The following is a 19276-nucleotide window of genomic DNA, read 5'->3' as shown; positions in this document are numbered from 1 at the left end:
AATCACACCAAGGTAACAAATCTCTATTCAAATATTTCAAAATCTTCTTCCTTGGATCTACTCCTTACAATCCTGTGCCCCGTGTAAAGATTTTTATGATATGAACAGGTGCTCACTAGATCTTGGCAAAACATTTGTTATGAAGTACACAGCCAAGAATTAGCTACAAAGAGTAACCAACACTGCTAATACTACACATAGTACTTTTTTGAATAATAATCATATACAAAAACAAAAAAAGACACTTTAAAAAATGTTAACTTTTTTTTGCATAATCTTTTTAGTTCTGAAATCAATCTGACTTTAGAAATTGTTTTTAACAGTTACTTGCCCCAGAAATGAAATTTTAGTCCGAAGAGTTTTACTTCAAGTTCATTAACTCAAAATATTCATATATACAAATAAATATATATATTTTTTTGGTTGGTTAGTTGTTCGGTCAGTAAATTTATCCTAGAGCTGCAAATTCTGTTGTTTGCACAGCACAACTGGCCATATTTTGCATAAAGCAGTAAAGAATGCTTCCAATAAACCCAACAGCGGTTTCTCAAATTCAGAATACCTTTGCTTTGATCCCTGATGCCTAGGACACATGTATGTTTAAACACCTGCTAAGCATCTGTTAGTCAAATGTAGCCACTGGGAAATAAATCTTATTCTTTCCAAAGTGTATTTAAAAATTTTTTAAGTTAAATTAAGGAGAAAAACAACGTTTTCATTCTAAGAGCTAACCCTCCACACATTTGACAATCCTTAGCACATTCAGGCTTTAGGGGTGAATGTTCATTATAGCTAATATTAAAACTTTAAGGTGTATATGTATAAACAACAGTAAATTCAAGGCTCCTGATAGGCCTTCTAATTAACGGGCACAGCCAATTTACATTTTAACTATCTTTTCCAAATGACATTAGACAAAATTATCAAATCTGTGAATTGGACATTTTTTTTAAATTTAATATCCCTTCTTCCTATGGAATTATATGGGAGAAATGTCTGTGCAACTTGCTTTATCAATGAATGCTGCAGTGAACAATTGTCATACCTATCTGCATTCTCTTTCTTTTAAATTTTCTTTCCCTTCATTAGGAACAACCTTCTCAGCATTTTGAGTCTCAACTGGCCGTTTCTTCACTGCCTTGCACTCTCCATCATTTTTACCTTGAAGCAAAGCACTATTGTCAGGTATCACGGTACCTATAGTGTAGACGTGACTCTGTGACTCCAGACAGTGGGGATCTGGGCCATCTTTTATGACCTAATAATTCTTGACTGTGGCACACTGTTTTCACAGAGGGAGGGTGAGTGCTCCAGGGCTACTTCTCTTCTGCAGCTCTGCAGGGAGAAGCTGCTGCTGGGGCAGCCCCTGCATCCACTGTATCTCTCTTCACTGGAATGCTGAGAGATGATGCCATCATCTTCCCATATTTCCTTAGAAGAGTGATTTATTAATTAGTAATGATTTTCTGCTTCACGGGAATACAGACCTGACAGCAATAGCAGCTGTTGCTGTACCAGATCACCAGAGATTTTCTTTTTTCCAAGGAGTGTTGCTGCAGCATGGAGGTCACGGTCCTGACAAAGAACCACAGTACAATGTTATATGACTTTCACTGCTATAAAAGTTTGAATCTAAACAAATAAATGTGTCCAATGCAATATAGTTCTCTTTTATGTCCTGGACAAACCTGCAGTTTCCATGGTTACCAAAGGGCAGCCTAATAGAGAAACAGTCCACATTCTCCTTCAGTAGGTATTTTTTAGGACTCTCCTTTTGAAAAGTTAGTTCAGAATTGCTCTGTGATAACAAATACCCATGCCACTGCATTTTGCTGTTTAGTTACCAATTTATGCAAAGACAATTAATTTTAATAAAATAATACAGGACAACTTGGATTATTCCTCATTCAAAAACACCATCTCTAGACATATCTCTGCAGTTTTTATTCACACACTTTAGTATGTAATTCCTTCTAGAATTAAAAAAATAAAATAGAATAAAAACACAGCCCTATGTTTTATTTCTATTTCAAAAATACTTTAAATGATTCTAAACTACAGTCTCAGAAATATTTCTGTCCTCCAGGACCAAACTTTAGATTTTATTTCCATTGCTTATAATTGCCTGCATTATTTATCCCTTCAAGTGCAAGGCAGGTAGCATTCTTCCTGAACCATGAGAAAAACTGAGAACTCTAAGCAAACACCCTTAAATGCTATGCAACTCCTTCCCCACAGTGCTGATGTACAAGTTCTGATCTTGGTCTCCTGCAATAACTCTTAGTCTTGTAAGTGCTTAAGTCATTTCAAAGACATAACTGTAAGGAGTATGTGAGGCTAGGCTGAACACTTCACCTTGATTTTGCTGTTTCTGTCAGAGGAAAACTGAGATAAATAAATAATGTCATTTATTTAAGTGGAAAGGTCCCAGTAAATAAAACATACTTAATGTTAGGAGCACAAACTATCCAAGTGTATTCAGTGAACAGTTATTATGTTTGAATCTTAATTCAGTGTAACCTTGTCAAAGATATTTTTCACAATGGTTTTCCTAAGATTTAATCATATTCAAGAGGTTTACCCAAAACAGCATTGGTTGTTACCTAGCCCATGCATGCTTCTCTTTTCTCTTTCTTTTGCACCAGATCAGAAAGAGTCAGGAGTGCTTAGTGAAGAAAAAAATCATCTGAATACAATCTCTAGCAGTGTCTGCTGTTTTTCCAGAGCAGACCTTCTCACTGCTTTCCTGAGGCTTCCACACATCCTGGGAAGATCTGGCTGACACTTGCTACTCTCATGAAACATACCAGGGAGGACTGGACCATAAAATTTGTAAGTTTTTAAATTTACCCTCTCTTGTATATAGAAGTGAGACAGGATGGAGTAGAAATAATGCTTGGATTAATTCACTGGAAGGCATGCGGATAGTTCACCTATTGCTACACAGGAAGAAGACTAAACAGATCCAGACAGGTCATTTGTAGTGTGGCTTTCTAATTAAAACAGATTAAATTATTACCTGAAATTTTATAATTGTATTTTGGCCTAGAACCTCAATTATTTCCTTTTTTGCATGTATTCCTCTATTTAATAGATCACAGATGTGTCCTGTCTTTTATTCCCAAGACTCCCAGATTTACTTTCCAAGTACCCTTTCTCCTGACAAATTTCAAGAGATAGTGCACAACCAGAGTGCAAAATTAGGGACTGAAATCTAGTTTTAGGGATCATTAAGATTTGACTTTGAAATATTTTGGAATAGTCATTAAACTGTATTAAGGTCCAAAGTACTTGGTTGTAAAACATGACATTGACTTTAATGGTATTTAAGTATAGACTTCAGTACTTTGAATATTACGATAGTACTTTGGGTTCACTATCCCATGTGTTCTAATTCATCTGTATTGTTGAATTAGAATCTTATAATACCAATACCAACAATAATGGTAACAGTGGTGATGCAGGATGATAATTTTACAAATGTTGGGTGTTGACATTAAACGTGGGCATCAGAGATTATTAACAGCATTCAAAAATCTCATTTTGAAATGGTTTGGTATGGTTCATTTGCATCTGCTCTCTTCAGACGGTTTGGAAATCTCCAACTGCGGTTTTTAGTCATGCCTATAGTGCATTAGGTCCCACGTTTGGCTCCTCAACATCTTTTTTGTTGTTGTTTTCAAGTTTTCTACTTTTCTTGGTCCTCTCTTCTCAGACCTCCTTTTGAAAAACTTCCACCTTCCTTAGAGAGCCCAGAGTGCTTCCCAATGCTCAGAGCATTGCTGAGGATTTACTAGCGTAGAAAACCTCAGATCCTGCTATCAACCCCACCTTAGTTTTTGTAACCCAGTGCAGGAGTCATGCCCCAAACCAGATGGGATCTGGCCTCACCAAATTAGGCAGGATCTAGAGAGCCCTCCGACACTTCTGCGCAGTCTCATTAAATCTCATACAGTCTTTGACACCTTTGACTTTGACTGGGAAGCAATCCTTCCTCACAGTTGCTTTTGTTGGATTATTTTATTTTATTTTATTTTGAACTCCTTTTCAGTTTGTTTATTTCATCCATTTAAAGACAGCCTCTGAAATAAAGGCAGTATTTCAGGAACTGCTGTAATAGAAATGTGTAAAGAGACCATCACCACCTTACTGTCAGCCTAGTGCAGCTCCACAGGCAGTCTTCATCTATTTTGTTACTGTCTTGTGTTATGAATTAATATATCATTTGCTGCCCACTATTTCAACTGATTTTCACATTTCTCTGATGTCACTAATGATTTTCAAGCAGATCTGTTAGCTTGCCTTTCTCAAAGACGAGTTCTGAATCCTCATTTACTGAACAGATGAACACCCCTATATTCTTTAGTAATTTTTGCTTTCTTTCTTAATATTAAGATGTTGCTATGGCTGGTATAGTAAGTGACCATGTACTTATCTTCTTGCTACCTTTTCTAAACCAGCCAGTTAGTATGTACGTAGAAGAATGTATTAAGAGTTTTCAAGTCTTTAATTTTGTCCTAAACTGACAAAACTGACAAATTGTCTTTGTTTCTGAGAGTTATTAGCTTTGGGTATCTTACCATCGTTACAATTATCACTTCTAGCTAAACTGAGAGTGTCTTCACTCAAATATTCTGATACCTACTTTTAAAAATATGTTAAAATAAAGCATATTCTTAGTTTTATCATTTTAAAGACATGATTATAGTTTTAATGCCATGATTTCTATTAACTCATTTTAAATATTCAGCTATGTGAATTTGGTCTGACTGTTTTTCAGTCACTTTGAAATATCATCATCTTATTTCTCCTGCCAGCAAAGCAGCTGAATAAACTGTCAGGTAACCTCTCCAACAGAGGGGTATTTCCAGCATAACTGGCAGCAAATCACGTACTACTTAATATTTTCATCAGCATGTTCATGTTTTTTCTTTCTTCTGAAAACAGAGAAAACACAGTATGTATCCATCACTGAGATCTGCAGAATATTAATTGCTTTCCAATGACTAAAGAAGGCTAGTATATCTCATCCTTTTTTTACCTAGCAGTTTTTAAATCCACAAATCAAGACTCATTTCAAGGGACAGTGAACTATTTCTTACTAGAAGGATCTTATACCACAAATGGGTGTCTTCTGTTGGCATCCAAGGCACCCCCAAAATAATATAAGGACACATGAACCCCTGCACAACATTTTGCAGCATAGGACCTACCTTCTCTTTGAGCTAGGTCAACAGCAAATGGGGCCCTGGGGGCACAGAATCCTCCAGAGATGGTCTCCATCAGCTCTCCAGTGAATGATGAACCAGCTCAGCTCAGAACCGCACCAGGGGAATGGTCACCTGGATCCAAAACATCTGCAGGGCAGAAAATGCATTACAGGTAACCCTTTTCAAGCACAATTATTTGAGGACAAAAACACTGGAATTTAGACATAGTAAGACTCCTGATCTGTGATCAACAGAGCAAAAAAAAAAGTAAATTGTGCCTTCCAATTGTAAGGGCCAACATCTATTTTTTTCCTTCAGTTGATACTGGATTTTTTTTTTTTTTTTTTTTTTTTTTTTTTTTTTTTTTTTTGTGGGAGTATAATTAAAGGCCAAGCAATAGCCCCTCTGGTTAATTAGCTTATAACCTCATCGATTTATAGCTTTATGTATTTAGGTCTGTGTAAAGATTTCATGATAAAATGGTTCTTTGCTAACAGATACAGCACAACAAAGAGACACAATTTAGCATCCTCTTTTCAGTAAAGGAAAACAAATCTTTTGAAGTTAACTAACTTCGCAATTATCCATTAGCAACTTTTTACACTTAAAGAGCCCTGAGCGAAATTTCTTCCCAAGATTTCTCAAAGTGCTCTTTAAAAACTGAGATGGAACAAATTCTGAAAATTTCTTTTGGATTTAAATGTTGGAGCACGGGGACATGATTTCCAAGTATTTTAACTTAAGATTTTTTTTTCTGGCATTTACACAATGCCCTGCTGAATAATGAAATTTTTTTTTTTTTGCACTGAGGTTAAAAGGAAGCCTGGAGAAGAAAAGTACAGAGGGGTCTTATCAGTATACATAAATACCTAATAGGAGAGAATGAACAAAAGGAGAGCCAGAATCTGCTTAGTAGTGCGTGGTGACACAAGAAGAAGCAATGGACACAAATTAAAGTACAGGAAATTCCATCTGAATACAAGAAAAAAAATTTTTTTTACTGTGAAAAACCTTTCTTTACAATGAGGGTGATTAAACACTGGAACTAGTTGCCTAAAGAGGTCATGAAGTTGCTGTGATTTAACATCAGTAGGTAACCAAGGACTACATGGCCACTCTCTCACTCCCCCTCCTCAACAAAACTGGGGGACAAAATACGACAAAGGAAATGCTTGTGGGTTGGGTTAGGAACAGGGAGATCACTCACCAAATATCATCAAGGGCAAAACAGATTTGGCTTAGGAAAGATTAATGCAATTTATTGCCAATTACTAACAGACGAGCAGTGAGAAACTAAAATCAAATTAAAAACACCTTTTCCCCATCCACCCTATTCTACCTCCTCCACCAGGCAGCACAGGAGAACAGGGAATGGGGGCTGCGGTCAGTCCCTGACGCTTCGTCTCCGCAGCTCCCTCATGGTCACTCTCTGCCCCTGCTCCCCGTGGGGTCCCTCCCACGGGATGCCGTCCTTCCCGAACTGAGCCGGGGGGGGCTGCCCACAGGCTGCAGCTCTTCAAGAACTGCTCCCACACGGCTCCGTACCACGGGGTCCATCCCCCAGGAGCAAACTGCTCCAACACGGGTTCTCCACGGGCGGCGGCTCCACTCAGACCCCTGCTCCTGCGTGGGCTCCTCTCCACGGGCTGCAGCTCCGGCTCGGGGCCTGCTCCTGCGGGGGCTCTCCATGGGCCTCAGCCTCCTCCAGGCCACATCCACCTGCTCCACCGGGGGCTCCTCCACGGGCTGCAGCGTGGAGATCTGCTCCATGTAGGACCCGTGGGCTGCAGGGGGACAGCTAGCTCCACCAGGGGCCTCTCCACGGGCCACAGGGGAACTTGTGCTGCGTGCCTGGAGCACCTCCTGCCCTCCTGCTGCACTCACCTTGGGGGCTGCGGGGCTGCTTCTCTCTCAGCTCTCACCCCTCTCTCCCAGCTGCTGTAGCACAGCAGGTTTCCCCTTCCTTCCATCTGCTCTCCCAGAGGCCCAACCAGCTCATGGCTCAGCTCTGGCCAGCAGCGGGTCCTTTTAGGATCTGGCTGAAACTGGCCCTTATCTAGCATGGGGCAGCCCCTGGGTTCTGCTCACAGAGGCCACCCCTGCAGCCCCCCGCTACCAAGCCCTTGTCACATAAACCCAATTCAGGAGTCTCCATTTGTGGAGAATCAAATCCCTCCTAGACACAGGCCTGGGCAACTGGCTGTGGCTGATCATGCTTGAGCAGGGGGGTTGGACTAGATGATCTCAGAGGTCCCTTCCAACCTAAACCATCCCATGATTCTATGATCAATAAGAATTGATCTTATTACAGCTTCTGTGTATTCTCCTTATGCAGCTTCTCCTTATTGCTAACACTAGTTTGGGTTTGAAATACACCTCAAAACCTTAGGAGGAAAGAGTGATTTAAGTAATTTAGGGAATTGCTTTATCAGCCTTTTTAATCTTCATTTTTGGTAGCTTATGATAACACTTTCAAATCTAAAAGATTTTGTATTCTAGTGAACATTTTAATTAGCCTGATACTAATTTAAATATCTGCATCAGATTGTCACGTATGACCATGCTTTAATGCTTCTTTGATTCAAGGCTTTTAATGATAAGATTGTTTGAAGTGCAAGCTCACATTTCATTACGCTTATAATGAAACTGTGAATGATGAATTCTTAGGCCAATTCCACTGCTTTACCTGAAGATGGATTCCATAACTCTTACTCATTTTATGACTAGGAGATCCTTATTTAATTACAATTTTTTGTAACTCCTAGTCATTAACTTTCTCTATATTTACATTTTCTCTGAAATAAGGAGATTTTATAACCTTACAAACTAGAAGATTTCTTTATCCTTAAGCCTTGAAAGTAAAGTTGCTTATATTACATATATCAGTTTCCTAGTCCAGTTGTCCTATTTAGATGTCTAGTTGGTACTGATAGATGTGCTGTCCCACGTTGGGCTGTTGTCTCTGTTGCAATGATTTCTTTCTGTTTTTTCTATGGGTAGCTGTAAAATGCTTCCATACTATTCCTTATTATACTACTAATGCAATTACAAATGCAGTTTTAGTGTTCCAGTACTTTGACTTTATGTCTCCACATTACATTATCTTTGCCACTCTTCACATGTCGAGGTATCAGATGTTTATAGAGAAACATATTTCTTTATTTCATATTTAAGCATCACTTTTTTGTCAGAGTAGCTGAAAGTATTAGGATAGGCATGCACCAGATCTGGCCTTAGCCTGGCTGAAGTGTTATTCATCATGTCCACATAAAATAACTATTTTGTAAAGATCAGTGATCTGAAGAAGCTTATAGCCTTGAAGCAGTCCCTCAAGGTTTGATTCCTGAGTTGTTGCTCCCTGGGGTCATATATTAGTGATGCTGACTTGATCTTTTTAACTCACTCACCAAATGTCATCTATCTGTATAAGAGACTGTTATTTATGGGTTTGGGAATACTTTTAAATGACTTTCATCTTTTCCTCTAGTTATTGTTTTCAGAGCTTGTAAGATTAGCTTCAAATGAATCTACTAGCTATAATGCCACAAGTACAGGCACGTGGTTTATCTCCCAAAGAGCAATGCTTGGATTTGGCACCAGATAGCACTTGCTTTGAAGGGCTCTGCCCTCCAGCTGTTCTGTATTCTGAGCGTTTTGAGGACATGTCTAAATGAAATCAGCCTTTGACACCTGAACTTGTATGTTGCGCTCTGCTGTGGTCCTTTACTCTGCACCTTTTAGATTTCCTTCTGTTTCCAGCTCTGGCTCTACAGTCCATTTTTCATCACAGAGCCCTGCAACCTAGCGGATGAATTTTATTAACCCACAGAAGGAGACTGGGCATGGGAGGCCAAGACCCAGAGTGGTAACGCTGTTCCTGTGCAGAGGACTCCACTCTCATCAGTACAGAGGCCTTCAGGTGTTTCCAAATGTTTCCGTGTGCCAGAAAAAAAAAAAGAGAGATTCTGACACTTCAAGTTTTTTGCACATTTGAATGCTAATTGCTGTTGCCACGTATGAAAATATTGCTTCTTTTAAAAATTATCAGGTAGACCAGATTCTCAGTGCACTCGTCTAATGGGAGAAGTGAAGGGTTCCTTCAAAAGCTTACCACTGGACAAGAGAGACATGTACATACTGGAAGGAGTCCAGCGGAGGACCACCAAGATGGTGGAGGGACTGGAGCATCTCTCCTGTGAGCAGAGGTTGGGAGAGCTGGGGCTGCTCAGCCTGGAGAAGAGGAGGCTCAGGGGGATCTCATCCATGTCCCTAAATCCCTGAAGGGAGGGTGCAGAGAGGACAGAGCCAGGCTCTGCTCAATGGTGCCCAGTGCCAGGACAGGAGGCCATGGGCACAGCCGGGCACCCAGGAGGCTCCCTCTGAGCACCAGGCAGCACTTCTTTGCAGGGCAGGTGACAGAGCCCTGGCACAGGCTGCCCAGAGAGGCTCTGGGTCTTCTAAGGGTCTTCTCCTTGGGGATCTCCAAAAGCCACCTGGACGTGGTCCTGGGCAGCCTGCTCTGAGTGTCCCTGCTTGGGCAGAACTTGGACCAGGTGACCTCCAGAGGTCCCTGCCAACCTCATCCATCCTGTCATTCTGCAATTCTGTAGTCAATAAAATGACTGGTGATGAATTCAATACCATTTGGATTAGGCCTTGAATGGATTATTTACCAGGAAAGCCTACAAGCAAACCTGCAGTTTACCTGTAGCTGACTGCAAACAACAGCACTAGTAACAATATCCCAATGTCAGCTGCAGATTTTACTTTTTTATTATTATAAAATATGTGGTATGTGCTCAGTTTCATATCTTTTAAAGAGAATCAGATTTGACAGAAATTTCTCAGGGAACAGGGAAGAGCAGCTGAACTGTCAGCACTGGAGTATCAGTCCCCTCTCTGAACGAGCTTTGCCCTTGATTAGAAGTACAATCAAACACAGTCCTGTGGCACTTGCCCCATGCACATGCAAAGCCTGGGATGTTTCACCTAGAGATACATCCAGGTAGTCATAGACTAAGACTCATTCAACTAGATTTTGAAGGTAGTGTGAATATCTGGAGGCAAATGAGCCCTGTTGACTTCAACGGACTGCCAGACAACTAAAGCACTGTGCAGTACTTTGAAACCACCGAGTTTCAAATAGCTTTATCTTTCACTGCACAATCATATCATTTTTCATCATATTTCTGTGTATTCCTTTCATGAGAATTATTACATTATCAAGCGGAGCAGAAAAATGAGACATAGGAGTTACAGCTTCCTGCAAAAAAGTGCCAGATATAATAGTTTTCTCTTTATCAGCCTCTCTTTTTTAGGCACCCTGCCAGCTATTGTCTTTGGACGAACAAAGCTTTGAAAAGATTTCTGCATCTGAAAATATTTTTATCAAACAAGCTGGTTCATTTAAACTCCTTTTGAACATTATCTACTGCATTAACAATAATGCACTTTCAGGTGCAATTACGAGCATCCCATTAGACTGTACCTTATAACTAGGTGTTTGGTAAATGATCTAATTGACCCCAGATTTATAAGGGTACTAGTCTTTTAAACATGATGCAAGATCAGTTCTCTAGTAAAGAAAGTAACTTCAAGCAGACTTTCTGCCTGTAGTTGGCAGTTTTGAGCTGCTTGTTTGGGGGGAAGGGGGAGAATATTATGCCTACATACATGACAGATTATGTTTTATGTGTTTTTTTACTTTCCTGAAATATTTTTAGGGGGTGAATTTCTCATTAATAGCTCTCTACATGGACTTATTCCTGTTTATTGGGCTATGTCAATGAATAAGTTATTTGTATTTCCTTGATAGAATCAGCTTTTAGTTTATCTATTTATATGGGAGGGGGAAAAGGCTCCAGTAAACACTGTAAAACATCCTGTTGTAGATTTAGATACCCCATTCCAGAAAAGCATATGGTTCATGAGACAGGCTGTTTTTCAAATTGTTTAGACTGCAGATGACTAACAAGACTATTCTCAGACAGCATGTAAAATTCTTGGCCTTCTCCCTCTCTTTTGCTTTTCTTTCAGGCATCTGAATCTACTCTTTGTCCACCCAAAACAGTTCTGAATACAGCAGCATAGCAAATGAGTTGAAATCACCCCAGACCTTAGTCAGCTGGAGCACTAATGTGGACAGCAAGAGGAATGCATGGACCCTGGTAAAGCAGCTCAGTAGTTTTCTCTCTCAGATTTTGGAACCAGGGAGATCTCTGCAGTTCCTGTACTGATAGGCAGCCCAATAGGGGAAAACTTGGGGAAGGAGAAGCCCTGTTTCCGTTCAACAGGGTTATTTAGAAAGTGTGCCTTGAATTGTGAAAACTCCATTGTATTTGTAAAGATTGTCCTTAAGGATATACATAATAAATGTCAAAAGTGATTGAAAATGAAATGCCAAGATATGATATAACATTAAGTAATTTGTTACGAAGGAAAAATGTAGCCTTTTTTTTAAGTGGTGGCAGTTGCTGGAGATCATTTGGAGTAACAAGAAAATATTTAGTTCTTGTTCTGGAGCAAGACTGAGAGACATTAGTCATCACATACTTTACAAAATTATATTTATTTAAAATGCTTGTTTTGAGAAAATCTCTCTTGGTAATTTGGATTTGAAACAGCAGAACACTGAGAAAAGAGATGCTTAAGATTAATAAGGATTTGCTTATCAGTCAGATGCTCAAAAGCAGTCTGGCACAACCATTCAGTTTGTGAATGTGTTTTATGTGATATGAATATGAGGCAAACATGTTTTATAGTCAGCATTTCCAAAGATCATTGCCTGAATTCAAGATCCTAACCACATATTTGGGTAACTTCACTAGGGAACGTATTGTTTATTTTCACTTTTCCATTTGAAAGCATTGCCTGTATTTAGTCAAGGTAAAAAATACATTGATTGAATATAATCTTTTTAGATCAGATAGGTAAAAATAACATGAATATGTAAATACTTAGAGTGGCTTCTTCCTTTATTCTATGCTTGAACAAGCTCCTTTTCTTTCACAAAGAGAAAGCTTTCCACTTCCACAAAACAATTCTTAAGGTCTTGTCAATGCCACTTAGAGGGACAAATGCATGAATTGAAGCATCTATAAAAATGTTTTATCTTTGAACATTTTGTTATACAATTGCTTTGTAGTGGGTGATGGGCTGCTTTCATAGAAATGACTGATATTTCCATCATCTAGTCTGCAGGTCAGTGGGATCCTCAGACAAAGCTCAGGGCAGAGGCTCCTCAGCAGCAACTCACCCGCAGTGATGCCACCAGGTCCCTGGTGAGGCAGGGGGCTTTCTGCGTCCGGGGGGCTCACACACAGCCCTGAGCAAGACTGCTCCCCTTGCCGTGTGAAATGTGAGCATGACAGCATAAAAGACTCAGGACAAGGAGCAGCGGGCTTCCTGCAACTGTTTCTAATCACAGCTTTTTTTAGGGGGGCTTCTTTTACATTTTTTCCATATACAGGAATAAGGGGGGAGGGTGGTGGGTCCCTCATCTGCAGGTGCTTCTGTGTACTGTACAAGATGTTTTCTACATCAGTGGATGAGTTCTGTAAATTTGTCTCTGTTTTGTCATGACCGTAAATCCATCTGTCAACATATTTTTTTTAAATCTTAAATCATTTAGCGATTGTTACTTGTATCAAGTTCTTTTTATTTTCGGGTTGTTCCTTCTCTTTTGATAGAGATCATTTCATTTTCTCTACATTATCCATGATTTTGACACCTTAGGCTGTTATGTACCTTCAAAGTATGCACACACTGCCACTGAGTGACATAATCAAGCATTTCATATTTTAATGATTTTCTCCTAACATGTTTACAGGCTTCATTACCCTTTTCTTATTCATTTAGTTGATGATTCTGAGCACATGGATGAATCAAGCTGCAGGAAATATTTCTAGTAATTCAGACTAAAAAGCACAACTCTTCACTTATCCTGGCCTGAATGGCAAAAGTATAATTTTCTTCACATTTAGACTTCATACGAAGCAAACAGCATACCTGGGCAGCAGGAGATGAGACATCACTAAGAATACAAGAAATAATTTTATCACAAAAAGTAATAAAATAATATCACTCCTCTATAGATTATAATACATGGGGCAATGTAAACATTCATCTTTATCAAAGTATGTCATGAGTAAGGGGAGCACAGAGCTACATTCTTAATGCTAAATACTTACTAATTTATATATATATATATATATATATATATATTAGAATGTACTCTTTCCAAGCTGGGCATATTAAATTAGCCAACATAATAAAGTGACCATGATCACTGCAGAAGAAGACCCTATTCCATAATCCAACCAACAGAATTGTTTGCTGCCTTTGTTTAGTATTCACTTAAATACTAGATCCACTAATGTGAGGACCATTAAACATTGTTCCATTTTTTTCTTCAGCAGTTGGTGGTTATATGGCCATTTCCATTAATTCCTAACAGGTGGAGGCTGCTTTTAGCCTGTATAAAGCAGGACAGCTACCCAGCAGGATGCTGGGCTGCAGTTTTAGGGAAAGCAATGACTCTGTGTGTGACCTTGGCAGGTTATATGATTGCCACTCACTCAGTATCAATCAGTCCTGCTGGAAAATTGAATGAATAACAGAACCTCACTGAAAATCACAATCTGCAAGCACTGAATTTCCATGGATAGCTATATTACATCATTTTTAGGAAGTAGGAAAAGATTATAAATTCAATTTTGCTGATAGTCACTGTGCTTACACTCAGTATAAAAACCACGATGACAACAACAACAAAAGCATAATGGCTCCTCTCATGTTTCTCTCTTATCAGAAGACAGGAATCTAGCTGTGAGACTGAGGGTGTGTCTATGTAAGCGAATAATTTTGTATAACAGCTGTGAATTAGAAGACTGAAAGACTTGATACTGAGCTCCCTAATCACACACAACATGTGCCTCAGAGATGTTATCTGGCTGAATGTAGCCTGGTCCCCTGGATCGAGCATCACCCTGAAGAACGCAGCTTGAAGTGGTTTGAAGGGCCAGCCACTGGTTCCTACTGAACTCTGCATTTGCTATTGCAGTGCACCTTGGAGAAGAGACTCATGTTGAGTTTCCTCCAAAAGAAATCCAGTTCTAACCCCCTGCTTTATGAGTTCTGAGACCTGGGAAAAGAGGACACCGAGGGCTTCCCTTCTGCTGTGGTTTAACCCACCAGACAGCTCTGCACCACACAGCACTCTCTCACTCCCTTTCTCCCTCAGCAGAATGGGGGAGAGAATAGGAAAAAAAAATAGGTAAAAGCTCCTGGGATGGGGTAAAGACAGTTTAATAGGACAGAAAAAGGAAGGGAAAATTAAAATAATAATACTAATGATAAAAGAATATACAAAGCAGGTGATGCGCAATGCATCACTACCTGCCAACTGATGCCTAGCCACTCCCCAAGAAGTGTCACATGCACACCCCCAGACAACTTGCCCCCCGTTTTATTGTTCAGCATGACACCATGGAGTATGGGATGTCCCTGTGGCCAGTCTGGGCCAGCCATCCTGGCTGTGTCTCCTCCCAGCTCCCTGTGCACCCCCAGGTGCCTCGCTGGCAGGGCAGCACCAGGAGCTGAACATCCTTGGCTCTGTGTGCGCACTGCTCTGCAACAACTAGAACATTGGTGTGTTATCAGCATTACTCTCATCCTAAATCCAAAACACAGCACCGCACCAGCTACTAGGAAGAAATCTAACTCTATGCCAGCCAAGACCAGGACACCTTCAAGCCCATACCATTGTTCCAACACAAAACCCAAATGGAGATGGAGCCAAAAGCTCTGAATGTGGGGAAGACCACTGGAAATATCCACACTGGGTTTGAAAAGACCAGAAAGTCCCTTATTGGGTTTTTACTCAGTGTGAAATTACTGAATTTCACTTAACTTTGTAAACCTTGAGTCAGAGAGGCACCGTGTCAATGTTACTAACATTAACAGTGGGTAGAATTGAAAGGAAGAAATGAATCTGATCACTTAGAAAAATTCCAGAGACTGTAGTATTTTTGCTGAAATACTTTCCGTATCCTTGCATAAAGCCAGTTAGAGTTGAGGAATGCCAGGCTCTGAGGGCATGGCAAAGAGTCTTGTACGAAAACATATTTCACAGTTCACCCCTATAGCCACATTTCTTTCATGAGATATCTGGGAAGCAGATCCATGGACCTCTCCTCTGACCCTCCTTCCTTCTCCCACTTCACAGCAAATACATAAAAGAGGCTAGAGCTGCCACTCTGCTATGACAGACACCGAGACCTCCAGTTACCAATATATCTATTCCTCAGTACAGTCTAAAACATGGGATATAATATAAGCTTATTCCTTTTGAACAGAGACTTAAAGGAGGTTGTTAAAAGGAAGTAATTATGTTCTGCTTCTTGAGAACTTAATTTCAGGGAGTTATTTACTAATATTTACAATTGTTTAAAGTCCCCACATAGACTGGCAGGACAGTCATTAAGAACAAACAATATGATATAATATTAAAGAAAATCAAGTTCTTAAAGAAAAAGGAGGTTAGAAGAGCAGTTTCAGGGGCATTTTCTTAGTGTATTGACAGAGCTTTTTTTCTTTCTGAGTCTAGTATGCCTAAGGAAAATTATTATATATTTGCATTGTAAATTACTGTTCAGTGAAGTCAGATGCTATACCATTATTTCCCAGAGGTTCATATTAGTTTTTCAAAATATCCAAAGGAAAGAAATATTTATTCTATTGCTGTTTTTCTTTCTTTTCTTGGTTATTACAGAACATAATTTTTTTTAGACTCATTGCTTCAAAATTGAGTCAAATTGGAAGCTTTTTGCATCCTTGAAAAGTTTTGAAATACTAAAATTGGAAGACACTTCCTTGCTGTCGGAAAATAAAGGCAATAAAGTAGCCTGCCTTCCAAGAGTGGGGCGAGATCCCTGACCCCAGACTCTGAACAGGAGCAGCTTGGTACCCATCTCTGGCAGGTTCTGTGAGATGCAGAGGCGTTCCTCCCAGTCCAGACAAGCCCTGATGCATGGAGCACACTGGTGCCACCACACACAGTGTGAAGCAGGTCACTCAGGAAAGGGTGTTTTTAAAAGAGCTGGTGTTGTAATGGCAGAAAGACTATGGGGTTGCTAAAGAAGGGAAAGCCACTCCTGTCAGCATGCCAGACAAGCAAGCCATGTCTGAACTAAATAGACTGAGGGTTTGGGAGTACAGACACACACAGAGCATGCCCATGGCTTGGGGCTGATAAGGTACCTCCCAAAGGCAGCACCGGGTGGCTTTCCCATATGTTACATTCATACAACACCAAATAAGAAAAGGCCCGCAATGTGCAAATGCAGTTCTCTGCATATGCAGAAATCACTATTTTCTAACAGAATAACCATTCCTGTGTTTGGTTCCCAGACAAGATGGAAGCTGTTGAACTACTCTCCTTCTGTTCTGTATCACTCTTGTTCTATACCATTGGATCATTGACCCAAAGTGCAGTGATTTGTTCCTGCTATGAGGTCAAGATTATATCTGTAGCATCTCCATATGTGTTGTTACTGGAAGAATAGGCCTCTCTGCTCACCATCCAAATATATGCAGGTTGCATCTGACTTATGGAGACAGGCAGTCTTTCCTTTACGTGCACAGTCTTGATATTTAATTATTTTGTCTTTACATAACCTTGAGAGTATGTCAGATTCTCACTTTCTAATTTCTATAAAGTTATTGTCTTTTAGGAAAAAAAAGGCTATTTACTGTTTATTCAGCTGTCAGAATCATCATACTCAAGGAGAAATACCAAGAGACCTCATTTTAAAAAGCATTTTAAATCTCCATTTTACTGCCCGTGGTTATATATGAATCAGAAGTAAAAAATACTGTCTGTATTAAAAGTGACAGGGCATTTGCAGCTGGTTCCTAAGTAATAATCCAGAATGCAAAATCATGAAACAATATCTCATTTTTTAAAATGCCTCAAACTAGTTTGAGGGAACTGTCTTGTAATTCTTAATGCAACCCCCAAAAAGATTTAGTAGGAGGCTTTGATCTTTTCAGTTCTCGATTCTACAATGTGATAATTTTTGCTGATTTCTAATAAAACAAATATTGGCAATTTTTAGATAAACCAACAAGTGGAAATGTTACAAGCTGGTATGTTGTAACTGCTGTATCAACTCAAAACAAAAGTGTGGAATTGTAAATAACAAACGTGCAATAAAATGATTCTAAGTACGTATCGAAAGCCATTTCTGAAAAGTTTTGCTCTTTTTATGCTTGAAAATACAGAAGGTATAAATGAATATTTACTCACTGTATACAAAATGAGCAAACTGCAAAGGGTGCAGATTACGTGGCTGACACTCTTTAGACCCTGGATAAAAACTTCAAAAAAAATCTAGATGACTTACATGAAAGTCACCGGTAATTAACCTTTTTCATTTCTCGTGTGCTTTTGAAAATACTTGAGGATTCAGGCTAGAATTTTTATGAGCTTGGAACTCACTCTTGAAGTGAGGTTTTCAGAAGAGGTTAGCATTCACTTCCCACTTAAATGCTAGAATAAACAGTCATATTTCAGGAGTTCAAGAGGACAGCAAGTCAAGCTTTACCAGAGATTTCAAAGGTTATTTGAAATAATAATAAACATTTCTCAACCATTTTAATTAAAATAAAGCAAGGAAAAAAAGAAGTTTGTTGAGAAGGTCAAGATTAAAGATAATCTTGGAAAGTCCTCAAAGCTAAATGAGTACTTGCTTCAGTTGTTCATACAGATAATGATGTTGAATCTGGGGGCAAAAGCAGGATAGGTAATGGGAATGAAAATTATCTCACCTTAAGTGGAAGCAAAACCCAAAGACATTATTGAATTTCAATCAAAAATAGCTGTCTTCCAAAGCTCTGGAAGACCTGCCATATCACTTTGCAGATTCTGCAGCAAGGTTTTTCTAATACTGTTGTTTACGTTGTTTGACAAATACTTCTCATGTTTAACAAAAAGGAAAAAAAAAAAACAAAAAACAAAAAACAAAAAACAGGACATTGGTAGTTTGTTTCCCCTGCTATCTTGTTGTGGCACATAAAGAATTATAACTTTTTGTCTTTTACTGCAGATTTTAACTTTGTTAAAAGGGATCATTCTGTGAATGATTTCCACAGGTGACATAGTGGAACATCTGCTCTGCAAATCCTTCTGAAATAAACATCTCATATACTGCTGCCCAAATTTATAGGCACTGCATTGAGCTATCCAGGTAGCCCAGTGTTCCTGTCCATCAACTGGAGAGTGATGTTCCAGATGTCTGGAGAATGCTAACAGAAATGCCTGTACTTAGGAAAACAAACAAATGTGATCTGGGTCACTGCAGGACAAAAACTGGGGAGCATTAGGGAGATAGGTTAAGAGGAGGCTGCAGAAGGTAAGTGTTGGAAAGGAATACGAAGACAAATTTTTTGCAAATTTTGGTGTGGATTAGATCTTCAACTCATCCTTTTTAATGTTTCGATGAATGAAACTGGCACATCTTGTGCTAACAAATTTGCTGGTGACATGAAATGAGGAGGCACAGTTAAAAGTGAGGGGGACCTTCATCTCTTTATCTTACAGTAGGAGCCTGAAGAGCCTAAGGACAAGGATCACAAGGAAGAGACCAGGTGCCACGTACTCAGACCAATACTGATCACCTTTAACTTAGGCACCTCAGTTTAGCTACTTAAGAAGCCTGTTGCCCTGAAGTCAATAAGAAGAGATAGAAAGAGGCATCTTCAGAGGGCAGCTCTGTTCTGAACCCTCCCTGGAAGTGCTTAGATTTCTTTAATGTCTATAAAAGAAGCACCCAGCCCCAACACAAGTACATGGCTGGGGTGAATCCAGGTTTTGGAGACAGTTAAAATGAACTCATGCTGCAAGTTAGAAAATAACGAATAGAAATGGTGATGAGGGGACATAACAACAAGCTATCAGCATGACACAACAAAATACAACGTCAGGAAGTATTAACTGTACAGGTAGAGAAGTATCAGTACCCTTGAAGAAGGTGTTCATGACACCTCATCCTAGGCATGGCACATAA

At 39.5% G+C, this 19276-nt stretch overlaps 1 long non-coding RNA gene across 2 annotated transcripts; it reads left to right on the top strand.

Annotated features, from left to right (window-relative positions):
* The first annotated feature begins 2718 nt into the window (after nucleotides 1-2718).
* On the top strand, nucleotides 2719-18953 carry LOC121063511. 2 transcript variants are annotated; one of them, XR_005816037.1, is made up of 3 exons: nucleotides 2719-2832; nucleotides 11247-11377; nucleotides 18811-18953. It is a non-coding gene; the product is annotated as an uncharacterized LOC121063511 (long non-coding RNA). The 2 variants fall into 2 exon arrangements; XR_005816038.1 differs by lacking the exon at nucleotides 18811-18953 and adding an exon at nucleotides 12404-12795.
* The last annotated feature ends 323 nt before the right edge of the window (nucleotides 18954-19276 follow it).

Source organism: Cygnus olor, chromosome 1 (genome assembly GCF_009769625.2).
Source record: "Cygnus olor isolate bCygOlo1 chromosome 1, bCygOlo1.pri.v2, whole genome shotgun sequence".
NCBI lineage: Eukaryota > Metazoa > Chordata > Aves > Anseriformes > Anatidae > Cygnus > Cygnus olor.
The sequence above is the reverse complement of the archived record's forward strand: the minus strand, read 5'-3'. Positions and strand labels throughout refer to the sequence as shown.